Raw genomic sequence first — 17,663 nt, 5'->3', positions numbered from 1 at the left:
TTAGAAGATGAATTCTCACTTGGCCAGGGAGTGGCTGAATGTTCCCTGGTAACTCTGAGTGGAAAAGGAACTGGGTTCACCGTGGAAGCCCCTGTTCTTGCGTATTCCCCGATCTCTGTGGAGCTTGTCTTTATCAATGGGGATCAAGCTCCTCCACTGCCAACACAGTTGTGAGTGTAAGAATTGTGAGGTGACAATGGCTGCAAGAAGATGAGATGATTCCTGGCCCAGAAAGTTTAGTTAGGGGGTTTGATACCCTTAGCTGATTCCACTTATAATCCTGGAGTTTTGCTGGAGGGAGAGGTCTCTCATCACCATGTTGCTGTTGTTCGGCAGAATCATATGCAGTACCCTTTAGGAACACCAAACACAATTAAGACTACAAGAGTAAGTACAATTTCACCTTTGGTACAAGCCTGTACTACAGAGTAATGTGGTAGCGATGGCTGAGCAGCCAGACTTATCTCAAGAGTAAAGTGAGCAGTATAGGACAACAATTACTATGATTCAAACAAACACTGATTCAAGGTTTCTGAGTAAATGAATATGTATTTGTTTAAACCATCAGTTATAAAACAGTTCACTATCATAAAGCAACAGAAAGTCACACTCTTAATATACTACAACAACCCCCAATCAATTCTGGACAAGTTAGGCTCAAAATGAAGCGTGGACAAAATGGCACCCCAGTAATTTAAAAGGGAGAAAAGACAAGGTTATTCTTCAAAAAATCAATAGGACCTACAAGTTATAGGCAGGGCGATCTAGAAAAGGATATTACCACTAGGATTCAAGTCAATAAGTCTGGGCCAATGTTAATGGTTCAGAGTCTTTGCAGAGGATCACACAGTTCAAAGTAGTTTGCGGTTAAGTCTTTGCCAAGAGTTCAAAACGAAGTTGGTCGGAGGAAAAGGTATTCAAAGGAGGAGAGAAGGACAAGCCTTCGGAGAGGCAAAAGATTTCCTGCGCTTTCACCGCGGCCGGATGAAACGGACGACCGAATTTGCACAATACCTTTAAAGAAGAAGAATGCTGTAGCTGAGGCAGTTGTTCCTGGCAGTTCCTGCAAGCTTACGGTTCCTGTAGCTTCCGTCCCGGTGACTAGAAGGAGGATGGCTGGAGGGTCCTGTACTGCCCAGGGAAGAAGCCAGCAGTGAAGCAAAACAACGAATAAAAGGTGTGCTCCTTAAAATCCAACCTGGTTCTCTTCCCACTGGCTATCCGACCTACTGCAGCGATCCACAGTAAATTCGACCAGGATGATGACCGGTGTCTGGTGTTTGGCAATCTGGTTGTTCCCACCAAGCTCAAGAGGAGAAGATTCCTTGCAGATCTCCTCTGTCGTTGAAGTTTCAGGCGATTCGAACCTGCAGCAGGGCTTCAACAAGTGTTCAGTAGTTGCAGCAGTCGTCTTCCTTCAGCTTCTCGTTGGTTCTCTCGTTCCAGTGGCGACTCTGCCTTCCAGTCCCAGAGACTGGCTTTTTAGGTACCAAATCCCCCATTCACATAGCCTGGCTGTCAATCACACAGCAGGGTGGCTGTCCTGGCAGGGCAGCCACCTAGCCAATCAAACAAGAGTGCAACTTGGGTCTCCAAACAGACCCTGTGCAGGGGGCCTCAAAACCCTCCCTCACATCCTGCCCACCCAGACACTCAGGTGCCTAAGGAGAGCTTCTGTACAGAAGCCCGCCAAAGGACGGCGAACAAAGGAACCAAACCTGGTTTGGCGTGCAGAGTAAAACACTAGAAAGACCTTTACAAAAAGATATGGCGAAAGAACTCAACCGGAACCAAGTAAAATTAAAAGTGGATTACCGGGTTTGAGTTAAAAGCTACCACCATAGCCTCAATGGTACCAAAGGCTATTTTCATAGTCTGTGGTAGAATAAAAATGGTAGATACCACTGTCACCAGCCAAATCATAGAGAAAGGGGAACATAATAATGGTCCATGAGAATCAGACAAAAGGGGATAACTATTAACCCCTCCAGTACTCTATTGGAAGATAGGGTGTACTGGGTCTGTAAATTTTAAAAAGACTAGTAAAGTCAATGGCAACTTTACAGGTTCTGGTAGACAGTAGTCAGTCCCAGAAAATGGAGTTTAAAGTGGGAAGTCTGAAAAGACAACCATTTGTCACTGCACTAAAGGTGCTGGGTGACACACAGTAAAAAGATGATGCCCATGGAGTGAGTGAGACTCCCTAGCCCATGAGCACAAAAATGTACAACACACAGCAACACACATGTAAGAGTGGGAAAGAAAGGCTCACACTCTTACCAGGTGAAAAAATTAAACCCTAGAAATCCAACAAAGCTGCTGAGGGACTCGAAAAGTAAGGGAAATTAGCCATTCTGGAGAATTACCCCTGACAGCTGTGAAAGGCACAATTCCTGTTCCAGTTGACTGTCCGCTATAGAATGACCTTCTTGACCAACAGATAATTTCTGTGTCATTATATCTAGGGCCAAAGAAGCAGCAAAGGAAACTCATTTGAGGCCATGGGCCATGGGACTCTTCCTGCTGATAGAGCAAAAAACAGAGATCTTGATAGCCCAAAGTACTGATTAGAAGTCCGCAGAGGAATCTGTTCCATCTGGAGAGTGCCTAGTGGACACTGAGGTACTTACTGAGGTGGCACTGGGTTCAGTGATTTCAGGTTTGCCTACTAGAATAGACCTAGATCCTGAGTTGGAGCACACTGTTATTTCAGATCCTAAGGGCCTGCCAGAGATAAGTGGGTTGTCATCAGTTGGAGGCCCAAGTCAGGCTGCCTTTTGTAGGTTGCAGATAGACAGCCTCATTCTGGCTGATCTGCATGAGACGAAAGAGAAACAAGCTCAGTCATAAGGGCCTTGGATTTTTAGAATGTATTGAGAGAATGGTTTTGTTTAAAGAGTGCTCATGAATTCTGTGGGGTGGGGGCGCAAACCAGAGGTTGGTTGTGCCCCTATGCCACAGGAGGTTTCTACTGGACCTGGATGTCAACATTCCTTTGGAGGTGCTTTAGGGGTGGTTAAGACAGCTGCCAAGCTGCCTGCACATTTTTACTGGCCTTAATTGGTCATACAAATAAACACATTTTTCCCATCCTAACATTCTTGCAAAGCATCTGGAAAGGCAGGCGGACTAATAAAATCAACTTCATTCTCACTACCATTGGTCAGGTGGCCTTTGAGAGAATTGGCATGAATAATTTATGTCCTTTAGATCCACAAACCAGATCCACAAACCACCCCAGGGAACGAATATATCTTGGTCGTGATATATTACACCACTAGATACCCTGAAGCTGTACCCTGGAGGAGCATGAAAGCCCTTGTGGGGGCAACGGCTGTAATTGGGATGTTCTGTCATGGAGGGGTCCCTAAAGAGGTAGTTTCTCACAGAGGATTTAATTTCACATCTGCATATATGAAGGCTATTGTGGGAGGAGTGTGAAGTACCTTACAAACTCTCTATCGCTTTCTACCCGCAAACAAATGGGCTTGTTGAAAGATTTAATAAGACCCTGAAAGGCATGAATAGTGACGTGGAAGAGCACCTGAGGAGTAAATTAGAAATTCTCCTGCAATGCCTTCCTTTCGCTCACTAGGAGGGGAGTAGGGTTCAGCCCTTTTGAGCTTCTCTTTAGTCACCCTTTAAGGGGTCCCCTAAGTCTGGTACGCAAAGGATGGGAGAGTAACCACAAAAGTCCTTTCCACAACAGTGTTGACTATGCACTTGATCCAAAATGGTCAAATACAGAGAACAGAGTAGTCAATATCTGAAGGATACACAAGAGATTCTGAAACTCTGGCATTACTAGATGGCCATAGTGACAGAGTATACTCAAGGCCAGATCCTAATCTCAAATGACTCAGCTGCCGAATGAACCCACTGGAAGCCAGCTTGTCACTCACCGACTTGACCCAACAGAAGCATCATTTTGACCTGACTCGACCCCAAACTCAAACCTGTTCTGACTCATTGATTCTCATCATCTCTGCAACATCTAAATCCACATAAAACCCATATCAATGCTGACTCGCCACTGGATCAATGTCTCGACACTGGCTCGAATGTAGGAAAGCACATAGAAGCACTGTTTGATGCTGTTGAGCACCCAAGACAATATTACTTTTTAAGCATGCCTTTTCTTCCCTTTTCTTACATGAAACCTACTGCAACATTGACATTGTGCCAATTGATTGACTGAACTTCTCTGCTCATCTACCCATAGTACTACTCTACAAGAGTTTACATTTTGTGTTTTTCTTTACAGATGAGGGTTTTTAGTTGTGCATTTGGTTATTTGCATATTTCTTGTATCGTTAAAGGACTATGGGCCTCATTACAAGTACGGAGGTGTGGGTGAAATCGTCATGAATGCAGCAGTAAATCCATTACTGCCAATTTATCGCCACATTACCACACTGCCATGCTACAGGTTTGATGGTAAGGTGGAGGCTTTACCTTACTGCCTAAGATCAGCAAAATAGGTGGAATTACCACTGACAGTAATTTCGACGAATTCCCCATATAGTCGTTTGGACTCTGAAAATGGAGATTAACACCACCATACCACCACTTCTAATCCCACAGTAAATCCACAGGACCAAGTGGTGGTAACAGTAATTGAGTTTGGTGGTAATTCGGTGGATTAACTGCCCAATTACTGCCAAATCCGTAATGAGGCCCTATAGTTTTGTTGATTGGACATTTTTTTTATTTTTTTATTTTGGAGTCTTTGTACTATTTCTCTTTGGATTGCTACTGCTATCAGCTCACACCCATCCTGAAAATATAACCGGTCCACATCCTGCAATACCACATAAGGCAAAGGAGCTATACCATTCATGGTGTGCCGGTTTCACCTGAGTGATTGGAGTCACTGCTGGTTCAGTCGTAACGTGGGGATGAGGAGACATTTGAATCACTACTTATCCCCACACTCTTGCAGATCAGCATTCATTTTATCACATCCAGATTCTACCATCGGTACTCAGAATACCTACAAGGGGTGGCAGCAATATGTATCTGTGACTGCTTATGGGATGTCTGGTGTCCTAATGATAAAGTAAGCAAGCTCTCAGTGTGGAATGGGGGAGACCCTAAGTCTTGTGTGGCAGAATCAAATCACGTGTTCTCTGCCATCTTAGCCACACTAAATTATGTCCTTCTTTCTCGCTGGATTGCTACTTGTTGAAGTCCAAGTGTTTATTTTCCAGGCTTTGTTGCAAAGGTACAATGACATTTGTTTAGGTGTACTGCACCTCAGTTGACTTTGACTCTCAAAGAGCAAAATTGCAAATAATTACTTTATTTAAAAAAATGTGTATAGGTCTATAGTGCTATCATCTCATGATGCAGCAGGGTTTAGAAGTTTCCAAATGGAAAAGTCCAACCTCATTTATGTGGATAGATTCCCAAAACGCTATGAATAGATTCTTCGGAGGTGACTTTCCATGTATTTGAAGGTGTATATGACAACATTTCATTTATAATTTAATTGAGAAGGTATATGATTGAAACTTGAATATAAAATTACAAATAAACCACTGATGGATAGTTTAGTTTTGAAATTATTTTTTAAATGTATCAACACTACACACATGAATGTTCACTTGTCTACAAGCCCATCCAGATTGGACGGGTTAGTATATTTCACATGGTTTTTGTCGTATTTCACATGGTTTTTGTCGAAGTACTTCTTACTCAATGCAGATGTCATTAATTGCATTAACAAGGATCAGACTTCACTCTCATGGGAGCTTATTGCCAGGGCTATAGTCAATGATATGATATGGCATTTATAACGTGCCTATACACAAGTGTTTCAAGGCGTTAAATGAACACATGGTGCAGACCCGTTTAAAGGGAGGGAACACGTGCTGGTGCTCCAACCAAAAATCACCATGGCCAGTGAACCATTCAGAGCATCCACTGCCCCACAAGAGAGCACATTATCAGGGATTCATCCAAGGACCATTGTGTTACCTGAAATAGTTCAGAGCATCCACTGTTCCACCAAGGGAACACATTGACAGGGCTCCATCCAGATGCCAACCTAGTCCTTGACCATCTCAGTACCATGCACTGCACCCTGAAGGGAACACATTGCCATGGCTCCATCCAATGACCACTATAGTCCTTGAACCATTCAAAGCATCCACTACTTCTCAAGTGAGCACGCTGCCAGGGCTCCATCCAAGGACCACCATGGGCCTTGTCCCATTCAGGACATCCGCTCCATTCTCAAGTGAGCACATTGCCAGGGTTCCATCCAAGTACCACCATGGTCCTTGAACTGATCACAGCATCCACTTCCGCTCAAGAGAGCACATTGCCAGGCATTCATCTAGGGACCACCATGGTCCTTGAACTAGTCATACAATAAACTGCCCCCTGAGGGGGACACATTCCTAAAGCTCTGTCCAATGGCCACCCTTGTTCTTAAACCATTCAGACAATCCACTTCCTCCTCATGTAAACACATTGTCAGGGCTCCATCCAAGGACCACCATGATACTTGACCCATTCAGAGCATCCACTAGCCCCTCAAGATAACACATTGATCGGGTTCTATCTAATGACCAGTGTGGTACTTTAACCATTCAGAGCATCCAATGAATCCTCAAGTGAATAAACAGCCAGGGCTCCTCCAAAGACCAACCTGGCCCTTGAAATATTGAAAACACCCACTGCCCCCTCAAGGGAACACATTAGCTGGGCACCACCCAAGGACCACCATGGTCCTTGTCCCATTCAGAGCATCCGCTCCATTCTCAAGTGAGCACATTGTCAGGGCTCCATCCAAGGACCACCATGGTCCTTTAACCAGGTAGAGCACCCATTCCCTTCAAAGAAGCACATTGACAGTTCTCTGTCCAGTGACCACTAGGGTCCTTGAACCATTCAGAGCAACCTTCTTCGCATGAAACCCAAACTCTGAATGATGGACTTGCAAGAAACTATCTGAGCTCACGTAGAAAATTACATAATGCTGCGGATAAAGATGTTTGGCTCTGATCTTAGCCACCAAAGGGCAAGCCAAGTCTCCAGGGATACTTATTTCTCTTACCACAGCAAGTAAAATGCCTGCAATGTCCTGTTGCATTCCACACCCAAGCACAATTGTAGAGTTTTCAAAGCAAGCTGTACTTCAGCAGCGGAGCCTAGAAAATCACTTGGTTCTTTTGTTCTGCTCGCCAGCCAGCTAGTGAATTGGTCCAAGAGATCCCCTATCCTCCCAAACTGCTTTAAGGAAGATAGAGATATCTTGATGAGAAATGCCATGTGGCAGACGCTGCAAAACTTTTGAGCAAGTTAGTGAGCGATGGGCTTGAACGCCCCTTTTATAGACCACAGGTATATGTGCTACAGCGATGCTAATTGTGGAACAAAGGCATACGTGACTCAGATTAAGACACAGTATAATTGTTCCCAGTACACTGGCTGCATCGAGAAAGCTTCAGAACTACTTTCCCATAAATGTTCTTGACAGCAGGGGTGAGGGCTCTGCACGGTGTAAGTGCCAAGTGCATTACTTAGAAATGCCCAGCTGTGAATTCAAATTGTGCACAAGGCTGTCAGACTATTTGCTAGGTTTTGTCTTTAAAGATTATAAATAGGTGTTCTTGCTAATTTATTCTGGTCAATTTGCACTACAGTTGATGGATGTTTCTCGCACTGTCTAAATGTACTTGTTTCCTCTATCAAGGGACTTGGAAATCTGCACACTTAAAGATCCCCTTTGCGTACATGTTCTTTTATGGCCACAGTTTTCCAGTCAATAAAGTAAATGCAAAGGCATGTCTTCTTTCGGGTATCTTAAAATGAAATGAATAAGCCATAACATGCTTGTCTTTAAAATTATATCTGGAATGTCCCGCAGCAGGAGTAGGGGCACGATCAGTTACAAAGTTCAAAGTAATGCCTGAGAAAGAGACGAGACATTTATAGTATTGTAATGTCATAACCAAAGCTGGAGATGTGACAGGTTCTCCATACGGTATGCACGGAAGTAGCCTTCACGTTCCTTTTCTGCAACCAATATCTACTTTTTATTGGATTTCCAAGAACTATATGAGTTGATCAAAAAAGTCTATATTTTGTCAGTGTTATGTTTGCACGAAACGAACACTGTTTCAACACCCTTCTTTCACATTAATGTTTATTGATATATGTTTGGCTAAACAATCTCAGCTACTGATGGGGTTGTGCGTTTTACTTTCACGTTTTCTTCTGCATATCAAATCTGCAAAACAGGCAACCATCTTGGCTTTCCTTCAGCCCATGAAACCTCCTTCTGGAGAGTAAACCGCTCATGTCATCCGCGTTGGAGATTATACCCTTTGATAGAATGCCTGCATCAGGGTGAATGATTTTAACGTGATTACACTGCAGGGGGCCTTGTAGGTGATGTTGTCACCCTTTATATTTGAAAGAAGCTATTTATGCTCGTATTAATATATCAGGGCCGTTCAGTGTCTACAGAGGGCTCCGAGTTAACTGCAAACACTCAAACATGTATCGGTATTTCATCTTTCGTTGGAAGCACACTGCTGAAAGCTAAACTCTTGAATTCCCATTGTTTAATGAGAATCCATATGGAATTACTATGTTCGCATGCAACCATCCGCTAACATGTTTAATTTGTTTGATGAGTCAAATAGTCTCCTTTCGGTCTGCATAGTTATATATCAATATCAGTGTCACTGTGTTTTGTATTTTGTGTGTGAAATTAGTAGTTAACTAGATATGTTTTGCTTCTATAACATGCGTCGAAATGGAGCATAATCAATCAATCAATCAATGTCTTCCTCCTTAGCAGGCAAGGGATGTTTGGTCAGTGCATTACTATATCCTGAAAGTTAGTTGCAAGCCTATGATTCCAATTATTCTTGATCTTTGGAAGAGAATGCTATGCAACTATGCTCTTATTATATGTGAATTCAATAAGGGGACACCCACAAAACTATCCCCAGAGACATAGTCCGCAATAAAGTTTAACTGGGTAAATTCTACATTGGTAGCTCACCTGTGTAATTTGCTTGGATCTAAAGCCATCTAGTAATACCTGTACATGCAATCACACCTATAACTTCACTGAGTAATGTTAATGATTTGGTCACACCCAGCATGTGATGTGTACAACACTTAAGTAAAATTTTGTTTAATTCGTGTCTGTGAAGTAGTTGAATAAAATATATTTTAATTGCAATTGCAGAACTCGAAGATTAAGGAACTGTGAAAATAACCTGCTCTGTGTTTGTGTGACGCCCTCTCTCTGGTTTACCTTGTGGAACACTTCCTGTGTGTACCTACACCATTGTAAAATGATTGTACCACTGCTTCTCACTCCTCACCATGGAGACCATCTTTGTACCCACATGCTCTTTTTGCACCAAGGGTTCTTGGTCTCTCATTATCACATCCTCCCGCTACTGGGTTAGCACAACAACATCTTGTATTGGGGTGAACTTGTCTGTGCGATTCTTTACATTGCTGTATCTGTTGTATAGCTTCTTCCTTGAAGAGCAATGATCACAGAGGCCTGGATATCCGGTCAATTCCAGTGACCATTACTTTAGCTGTGCTGCTGGTGTGAAAGGATGAACCAGGGGTCCAAGTGCAGAAGACCTAAACCTCTTATACTGCTGTTCTTACTCAAGATAAACAGCAATATTCTTGGATCAAGCAGTTTCTGCTGGTCCGAATGCTGTTAGTTTCCTCTGCACAACAAGCGTACGCGCAAGTCTTGTGTGCCACGGGTCACATTAGGTACTATAAGCTGATCTTCTTCTATGCTTGGAATCATGGATCATGTAGAAGCTAGCTACGCTAATCAAATATCCTAGCGTGTAGCCACACATAAACATAGATACAGCATGGCCTCATTGTACTCTAACTATTCAGATTCTGCTTAAGAGAATTCAATCAAGAACAGAAAATGGACCCACCGGGAAATTATTTATATACAGAAATGAATTCACATTAAATCATTGATCTTTATAGTTGCAGTGTGCAGGGTAAATTTAACTAATTCCTGAGAGTCTAAATCTACGACAGGAAAAATTGCAACATCAAAATATGTCATAAGGCAACTCATTTTTTCATGCCCTGCATATTGCAAGTTATACATTTTGTAAAAAAAACTCTATTAATGTACTTTATCTTTAAACAGGCAAAGGAAACATAAACATGAAAGTGTCAAGTGCTTAGTTTGACAAAATGAACATACTGGACACATTCAAATGAACATCAAAAACAAATAACGTATTCACCAAAAAATTGGGTGTAAGTCAAGCAGCAAAGAGAACAAATAGATTGTCCGATGGATACAGTTTGTGTCATTTGACAGTACGCCTAACAATCTGTGACTAAACACATGACTTAACAATGGTAAGAAGACCTATAAACCTAGTCACGGGCTCATGCGTCTACATAAGGCACAGTTCCAATCATTATGACTGTGCAGCTTTGTAGCTAGGGCCACTGCTGCTTCACAAGAGGCTATACATTTCTGCAGAAATGTAGTAAAGCTTTGCCTTCATCAGGGCCAAAAGGAACTCCTGAAAACCAAAACACAATAAAATATTAAGATCACTATGCTGAAATAGCCGGGTAAAAGCACTGTGAGGGTTACCTATTTGCAAAACCTGAATGCGGCACCAAGGAAACACCTTATGTGACATCTCCACCAGTCAGTGAAAACGACACCATTGCCGAGATAAAAACAAAGTTTAATTAGATATATTTTTATCCAGAATGGGACAACCAGCTCTAGCTGGGACATACGCCCCATTTGCTGGCACTTCCCGTGTGGCAGCTGCAAGGTGTGTAGGTTCACCAAAAAGATACAATCCTTTAAGACTGAGGACCGGCTATGGGAATTGTAATTTCTCTCAAACTGTAAAACCACCAATGTGGTGTATTTCATATAGTGTCTGCGTGGACTCTGGTACACGGGACAGACCACAAGAGTGGGACACACCCGTATCATTGAGCATTGTTCTAGAATTAGATGCAGGAACACTTCTGCCCCTGTAGTCTCTCATTTCATTGAGTACCAGCACTCTGTAGATTATCTGCTCTGGTGCGTGCTAGACACTGTCAAATATGTAACAAATCCACAAAGAATCCTCCTGAACAAGGAAACCCAGTGGATACACAGCCTTAACACCTTAGAAGCAGGCCTTAACAAATAGATATCAAGTTGTTGGTAGCCCCCGACCTCCTTAATTTACAGGCAAGACCAAATGTCTGCTCCTATTTCTACTCTAGGTCAGCCCTATTCAGTCCAGACATCTATACAGGTAGACCTAGAACTTGCCCAAACTTTCTACCTCAGGTCAGTCCCATGTACCTTACAATTAGTCACATACTCCTCTCTTCATGCTTCCAAACTACACCAAGCAGAGAGGCTGCACCACGTTTCGTCCTATGTAAAACCAGTGAGTTTAACGGAATGTTTATTAATTTACACACACACATTGTTTGTATAACACACAATGTTTTCCAGTTCACAGCTTCAGAGCTGCCACCACAGAGGACCTTTGGAAGTACTACCTTCCAATATGGCATCCTGCACTACCAACACACAGTTTCATTGTAGTACATGTGCACGTTCATAAGGTCATGTGACCACAACTTTAGATGAGACATGGCCCGGATTCCTTGTGCAAACCCAGGAACTGCTGGAGCTAAGCTACAAGCCGTTCGGACACCTGGGAGGGTGCTCTCTATTCTTCAGTAAGTTGGGCCCGCACTCAGCAACCGCACACAGTCAGAAATAGGATTTCACTACTTAAAGAATTCAACATAGAAGCTTTTCCATCATTCTCTTCCCGTTAACATATAGGAAGCAATTCTCACAGCACGAATACTTTGGATGCCATAGAGTATACAGCCTAAGTTAGGGAGATTTGTCCCTGATCAAGAATATGGATACATTGAAGAGAGAATAAGCGCACACCACTCCTGTTGATTCAGTTAATTCGAAATCCAGTTGAAGAGTTCCTTAATTATTATAAATTTCAGAGTGGGGTGCAACCCACTAAATCACATGCTGTGCGTGTGTAAAACTAGTAGCGAGAAAAAGGACGTAGGCTCAAAAGCCATTCGGTGTGGGCTGCAAACCCTCACTTCCCCTCAAGTGGTTTGTTTAATTCAACATTAATTAGTTTATTGCAGCTTCTCATAAAATTACTGACAGAGATCCAACAATCAGTTTACACTGCATGATGAGTGGAACACTGACATAAGAACACACACTTCAGCAGTCGTCAGATGTATCTTTGCAATCTATCAGGTCCTAATGAAGGGCTTTTTGGATGAAATGCATTGGCAGCTTTACTGCATCTGCAAATAAATTATTGATGCGCACTGTGGAGCACCTGAACAGTGCAGACTGCCTTCTGCCCTTCCTGCTGCCTCCCGTTAATCTCCAAACCTGGAATCCAAGATGACTCCATTATCATTGGATTTTCTACAAACAGACTCCTAAACTAACTAGGACACGCCCACTTTCCACAGCATCCTCTTCAAATACTGACGGCCATGCGCATCCGCTTGCGCGCACTGCGGAGTGCCTGAAGAGTGCAGACTGCCTTCTGCCCTTCCTGCTGCCTAACGTTAATCTCCACGCCTGGACTTTAAGACGACTCCATTGTCATTGGATTTTCTACTTTTCTACAAACAGAGTCTTAAACTAACTTGGACATGCCCACTTTCCCCAGCATCCTCTTAAAATACTGACGGCCACGCGCATCCGCGCGCACGCACTGTGGAGTGCCTGAAGAGTGCAGAATGCCTTCTGCCCTTCCTGCTGCTTCCCGTTACTCTCCAAGCCTTGACTTCAAGACAACTCCATTGTCATTGGATTTTCTACAAACAGACTCCTAAACCTACTTGGGTACATTTAACATATACCTTGACTTTATAAAATCCCCTCTATTGATATTAGCTTAGCTAATTCTTTGTTTTCTGTTACTTCCCTGAGACACACCCACTTTTCCTAGCATCCTCTTCAAATACTGACGGACACGCGCCTCTGCGCGTGAGCACTGCATAGTGCCTGAAGAGTGCAGACCGCAGTGCCATGTGCACCGGATGCCATGGCTGTCCTGTTTCCTCTAACGTTGTGTTTTCATTCTGTAACCCACGTAGCTCTGTGAAAAGTGCTGCATTAGTCTTGTGTTTATCTATGCTCTAAATTGAAAATATCAATGGCCTCCTACTGCCTCACAACAGGCATGCCTGCTGCGAGTGGCCCCTCCCATTCAAACAAACACCTCCAATCTGCCATGCTCACAGGAAGCAATAACATAAATATTCACGATAAGCATCGCCTACGTCTACCTTCCAGCACAGGAGATATTAGGAAATTCTGCTGGAACGCTGCAGATGACGCGAGCCCGAAGACTCCTCCAATAGAGTGTGAAGGTATGGCTACAAAATCTCTTGTCAACCATATTACACAAGGACTTTCTCGGTTAACTCATTCTATTATGGATGCCACTATGGACTTGTGTAATACTCCTGTTGTTGAAGAGCCTGATTGTGATGTTGATGAGTATCACACCCCGAATGCTTTACCTGTGCAACCATGCTCCCAACACATCCAGTCTAATGTACATGTACTTGACTCATCTGCAATACCCCTTTTGTATTCACAAGCCCTAATGACCAACTCAACTTCTGTCTGCGCTGCTTCACACACATATGACACACGCAAACCTCACGATTCTAACTGCTTACCACCGGGGAACCAGCAGCCCTGCTCCTCCACACAGAACCTTGAGAATGAGGGCATCTTGAAATCAGCTATTTCCCAAACCACTAGCCTCTCCACATCTCCAGAACTATATTCCAATGAGGAATCTGCTGTAAATTGATCACAGCTCAACGCTGATTCCTCTTTAGTTGCGTCATTTAACAAACCTGCACCTCAACCCTCTTTTGGATTCCCAGCTAATACTGCAGTGGACACCACACTTAATGCAGTTAACTTAATTATCTATTCGTTAACTAAGCCCTATGAACTAATAGACCAGAAAGCAACCAGCCAAACTTCTTTAATTCAAGCTATGACAGCAAAGGTCGTTTGGGTAGCAAACCATTTTATGAAAAACCTTGAATGTCAATTACTACCCAATCCAATCTTGCCTTCATTAACTATTTCTATGTCAAATGGTGAAGCAGCTAGTAGCATCTTGCCCACTCAGGAAATAGCTGACCCCCCTATCTTGATTGACCTGACACCAATGACTCCAGTCTCTGAAAAAGCTTCTAAGCCTGCAAGCCCTGAAATACCCATATATGGGGTATTTTGTCCTAGTCAGCAAGCTAATACAAGAAAAAGAAAAAAAGAAAAAAATCGAGAAAAGGCATCTCTAACTCTCTGTTGGAAATTACAAAAGAAGCAAAAAATCTGGCACTCCCTAACAAACAAAACAATGCAGCAAAACATTTCTTACTAATCTGTATCCCCCTAGCAAAAACTAATCTCTAGCCCCTAATCCAGACTTAGACCCAGAGCAACTATTAGTTGATCAAAATTCTGATTTGGCAGTTGCTGCTTGTTCGCTAACATCCTAAACAAAATATTTAGAAAATGCAGTAATGGAACCATCTATGCCGACTGACACAATCATGTCACCCACTTCTAATGCTATAGCTGAAGTGCTGGCAACTAATACAGGACTAAGTAATCTCTCAGTGTATAGTGTTTCCTCCCCTCCAATCATTGAGCTGGGGCATAAAAGCCTTCCCACCATACCAGCTTGGCTAAGCCAAAGTAAACGTTCTGTGTAAATCTAGATGTTGATCCATCCTTCTTCAAAACACTAGCACAGAAACAAGATGGTATCATAAACTCTCCATCAAATGAACTACGTGAAATTATGATCGCATCATCAAGCTCCATACCGAATATTTCATCAACAGCAAAAAAGGATGAATATCCTAGAAGTCAAATTGAAAATGAGTTAACAAGACCTACTAACCCGAGCTTCAATAAGACTTTTCTATCTGAAGAAGACTCTTTGCTGGACAGGAGACAATCAGATCCCTTTCCGTACAGATCCACACTGTTAACCATCTTCAAAACCATTGATAAATTAGAACATATTAGGTCACAAGACATAGAAAGAGTGACCTATCTTGACCCATCTAATCCAGATAGAGTGGAAACATACGTACCTTCCACAATTATAAAGAATCTTATTTGGCAGATGCAGACTGATCTTTTGCATCTAGGGATCCTAATTGAAATAAGATCAAATCCAACACCCAAATTACATGATCAGAGCCAACAAGCCAATGAGAATTCTTCAATGAATTCCAAAAGAGAAGGATTCTCTCAACCATGCTGTTGATGCAGGGAAAATGAGTCGAATCCTATACAGGCAAAAAATTGCAAACCTCCCTCTCAACCTAAATCAAGATGGTCATGGCTACCTGACACAGCCAAAACCATGACAAATTCAAACAAGAATTAATATGACAGCTCGTTTACACTGAGCCAGGTCTCTCTTGCAGCATGGAACACCAGGGGATTCTCGCATCTTTTGACATCCAAAGCAGATTTTTTGAATAGCTATGATAGAACCATGCTGAGGGGAGACCTGGCTCAAATCTGAGCTGACCTGGCCTGATCACAATATAGACTGAATATCAGTAGTCAAAGCTGCCAAAGGTAGACTAGCAGCTGGCCTCCTCACTGCAGTCTCATTACAATCTAAGCTACATATAGAGAGATTGTATTCACCAATTCCAGGCATACAACCTGTGATTATCACAACACCTAATTTATGTCACCCATTGTTACGCTCACCTGGTCTCTGCAGGGACGTCGGGGCACGGTTGCAGCCCTCCCTGGAAGTGGATCACCCCGATCAGGCTTCTTCCCCTGCAAATATGCTGTGGGCTGCGACAATTGGTGGCACTGCTCCTGAATGAATATGAGAGAACGTGAGAATACTGCTATGCGACTGTTGTCTCTCTCAAACCCTTCTTCCAAAGTGTGGTGAGCATGCGCTGACCCATGTAGGCTCACCTGTTGATTAATGATGATGAGCTCTCCGTCCTGCTTCTCACTGCAGGGGCGCTTCTTGATGGGACCGAGTTCCTTCACTGGCCCATTGTACGTGACAGCCCTGACCAGCTATGGCTAGGACACTCCTTATGGTAAGTGTCGTTCAGTTCTATTGTCTCTTCTCGCGGTTGAAATGTTTGTATTGTTAATGTCTTTCTTCTGATTTCTTCCTATAGGTGGAATTGCGGCCCAGCTGCGGCCTTGGAGCACGAGGCGAAGCTGGATGGAAGAGAAGAGGTTCTGCGATGGTCTGACAACAGGTAAGTGGTGGTTTAAGGTTAAGCGTGAGGTTCGATGGTGGCGCAACCATAAACTGAATATCTTTAATGTCTAACCTTGTCTTTCGTATCTCTTGCATGTGCCGTCTTCGTGAAAGGGGAGCGCGTTGTGCTGCGGTATCCTGGACAAGATTTCGGCTTTCCCGGAGGCTGAAGATGGAATGCTGGATGCCAGGTTAGATGAAAGGCGCATGCAGACGAGGACAGATAGGCAAGTATGAAGCTGGAGTCCAAGAGGCGAGTCTGCGGTCAGTTGACAATGAGCGTTATGCTGCATGCAAGTGCAGAACAACGCGAAGCGTTCACACGAAGGCTGGGTGGGCTTCTATAGTCGAGTTCCCAGCCACGCCCACTAGCTCTGGATTACTGGCCACACCCTGCCACTCCTAGATGATGCTTTACGGGCAACCCAGCTCCTCAGCAGCCATGCCCAAAACGAATGCACATGAATGTTCCTGTGTTCATGAATAAAGCACTCCTGCCCAAAATAAACGTCTCTGGTTATATTTGTTCATGAGCCTGGTACCAAAGGTGCCAGGACTGAGTCCAGCTAGGCCCCCTGTGCTTGACTGTCCCAAAGGGATGAACAGGAGCTGTGTTACAACTTGTGCCCATCCCCTGATGGTGCGGGGTCTGTGTTCTAGGGCCAATGCCCATGACACCCATTCTATCAAAAAACAGCATTGATAAATGTTTACTGGAACCTGTTAGCAGTCTTGGATGCTAAGTTCATTCAGGCAATTGAAGAAGTTCTTGATTCTGCCCTACTTGACACAAAAATAAATACAACACTTATTGCAGGTGATTTTAACATGAACTGCATTATACCCTACTCAAATGATTGTAACTCGAGAGCGGCCAAATGGTCAATGCTGAGGCAGATTAGGCATTTTTTAATGTTGAATGGTTCCTGCAGTGGAGATTCTCCACCTAAACACACTTGGTCAAGAGGAAAACAGCATTCCATTATAGACTATATATATATTAATCAATGCGAATAAAATAATTGCATCCTTTGAAATACTTAAGACCTCTGCAAGTGACCATACTATTTTAGAGGTTAAATGGTCACCACATGCAACCTCTGGTGCTCAATGCTATTTTCAGGCCTTGACTCTAAAACAGGAACGTAATTGTCTAGTCAGGAAACCACACGAGATAACCCAACTGTCCCACCAATTGTCTGAAGTCTTTGATAGCAGAGATCCTAACCAATCCTCGGATTATGCCAGCCACATATCTGTTTTTAATTAATGTAATAACCAATTTCTATGTCCAATTTTTAAACACAAATATACTTTTGT

At 43.2% G+C, this 17,663-nt stretch overlaps 1 long non-coding RNA gene across 1 annotated transcript in view; it reads left to right on the top strand.

Annotated features, from left to right (window-relative positions):
- LOC138503665 (uncharacterized) overlaps positions 1-17,663 on the top strand; it is a 752,726-nt gene that overhangs the window by 85,262 nt on the left and 649,801 nt on the right. The window lies entirely within an intron of this gene.

The sequence above is a fragment of the Ambystoma mexicanum genome, chromosome 11, assembly GCF_040938575.1.
Source record: "Ambystoma mexicanum isolate Mex_15411 chromosome 11, UKY_AmexF1_1, whole genome shotgun sequence".
In the NCBI taxonomy this organism is placed as follows: Eukaryota; Metazoa; Chordata; class Amphibia; order Caudata; family Ambystomatidae; genus Ambystoma; species Ambystoma mexicanum.
This window is presented reverse-complemented; position numbering and strand designations above follow the sequence as displayed.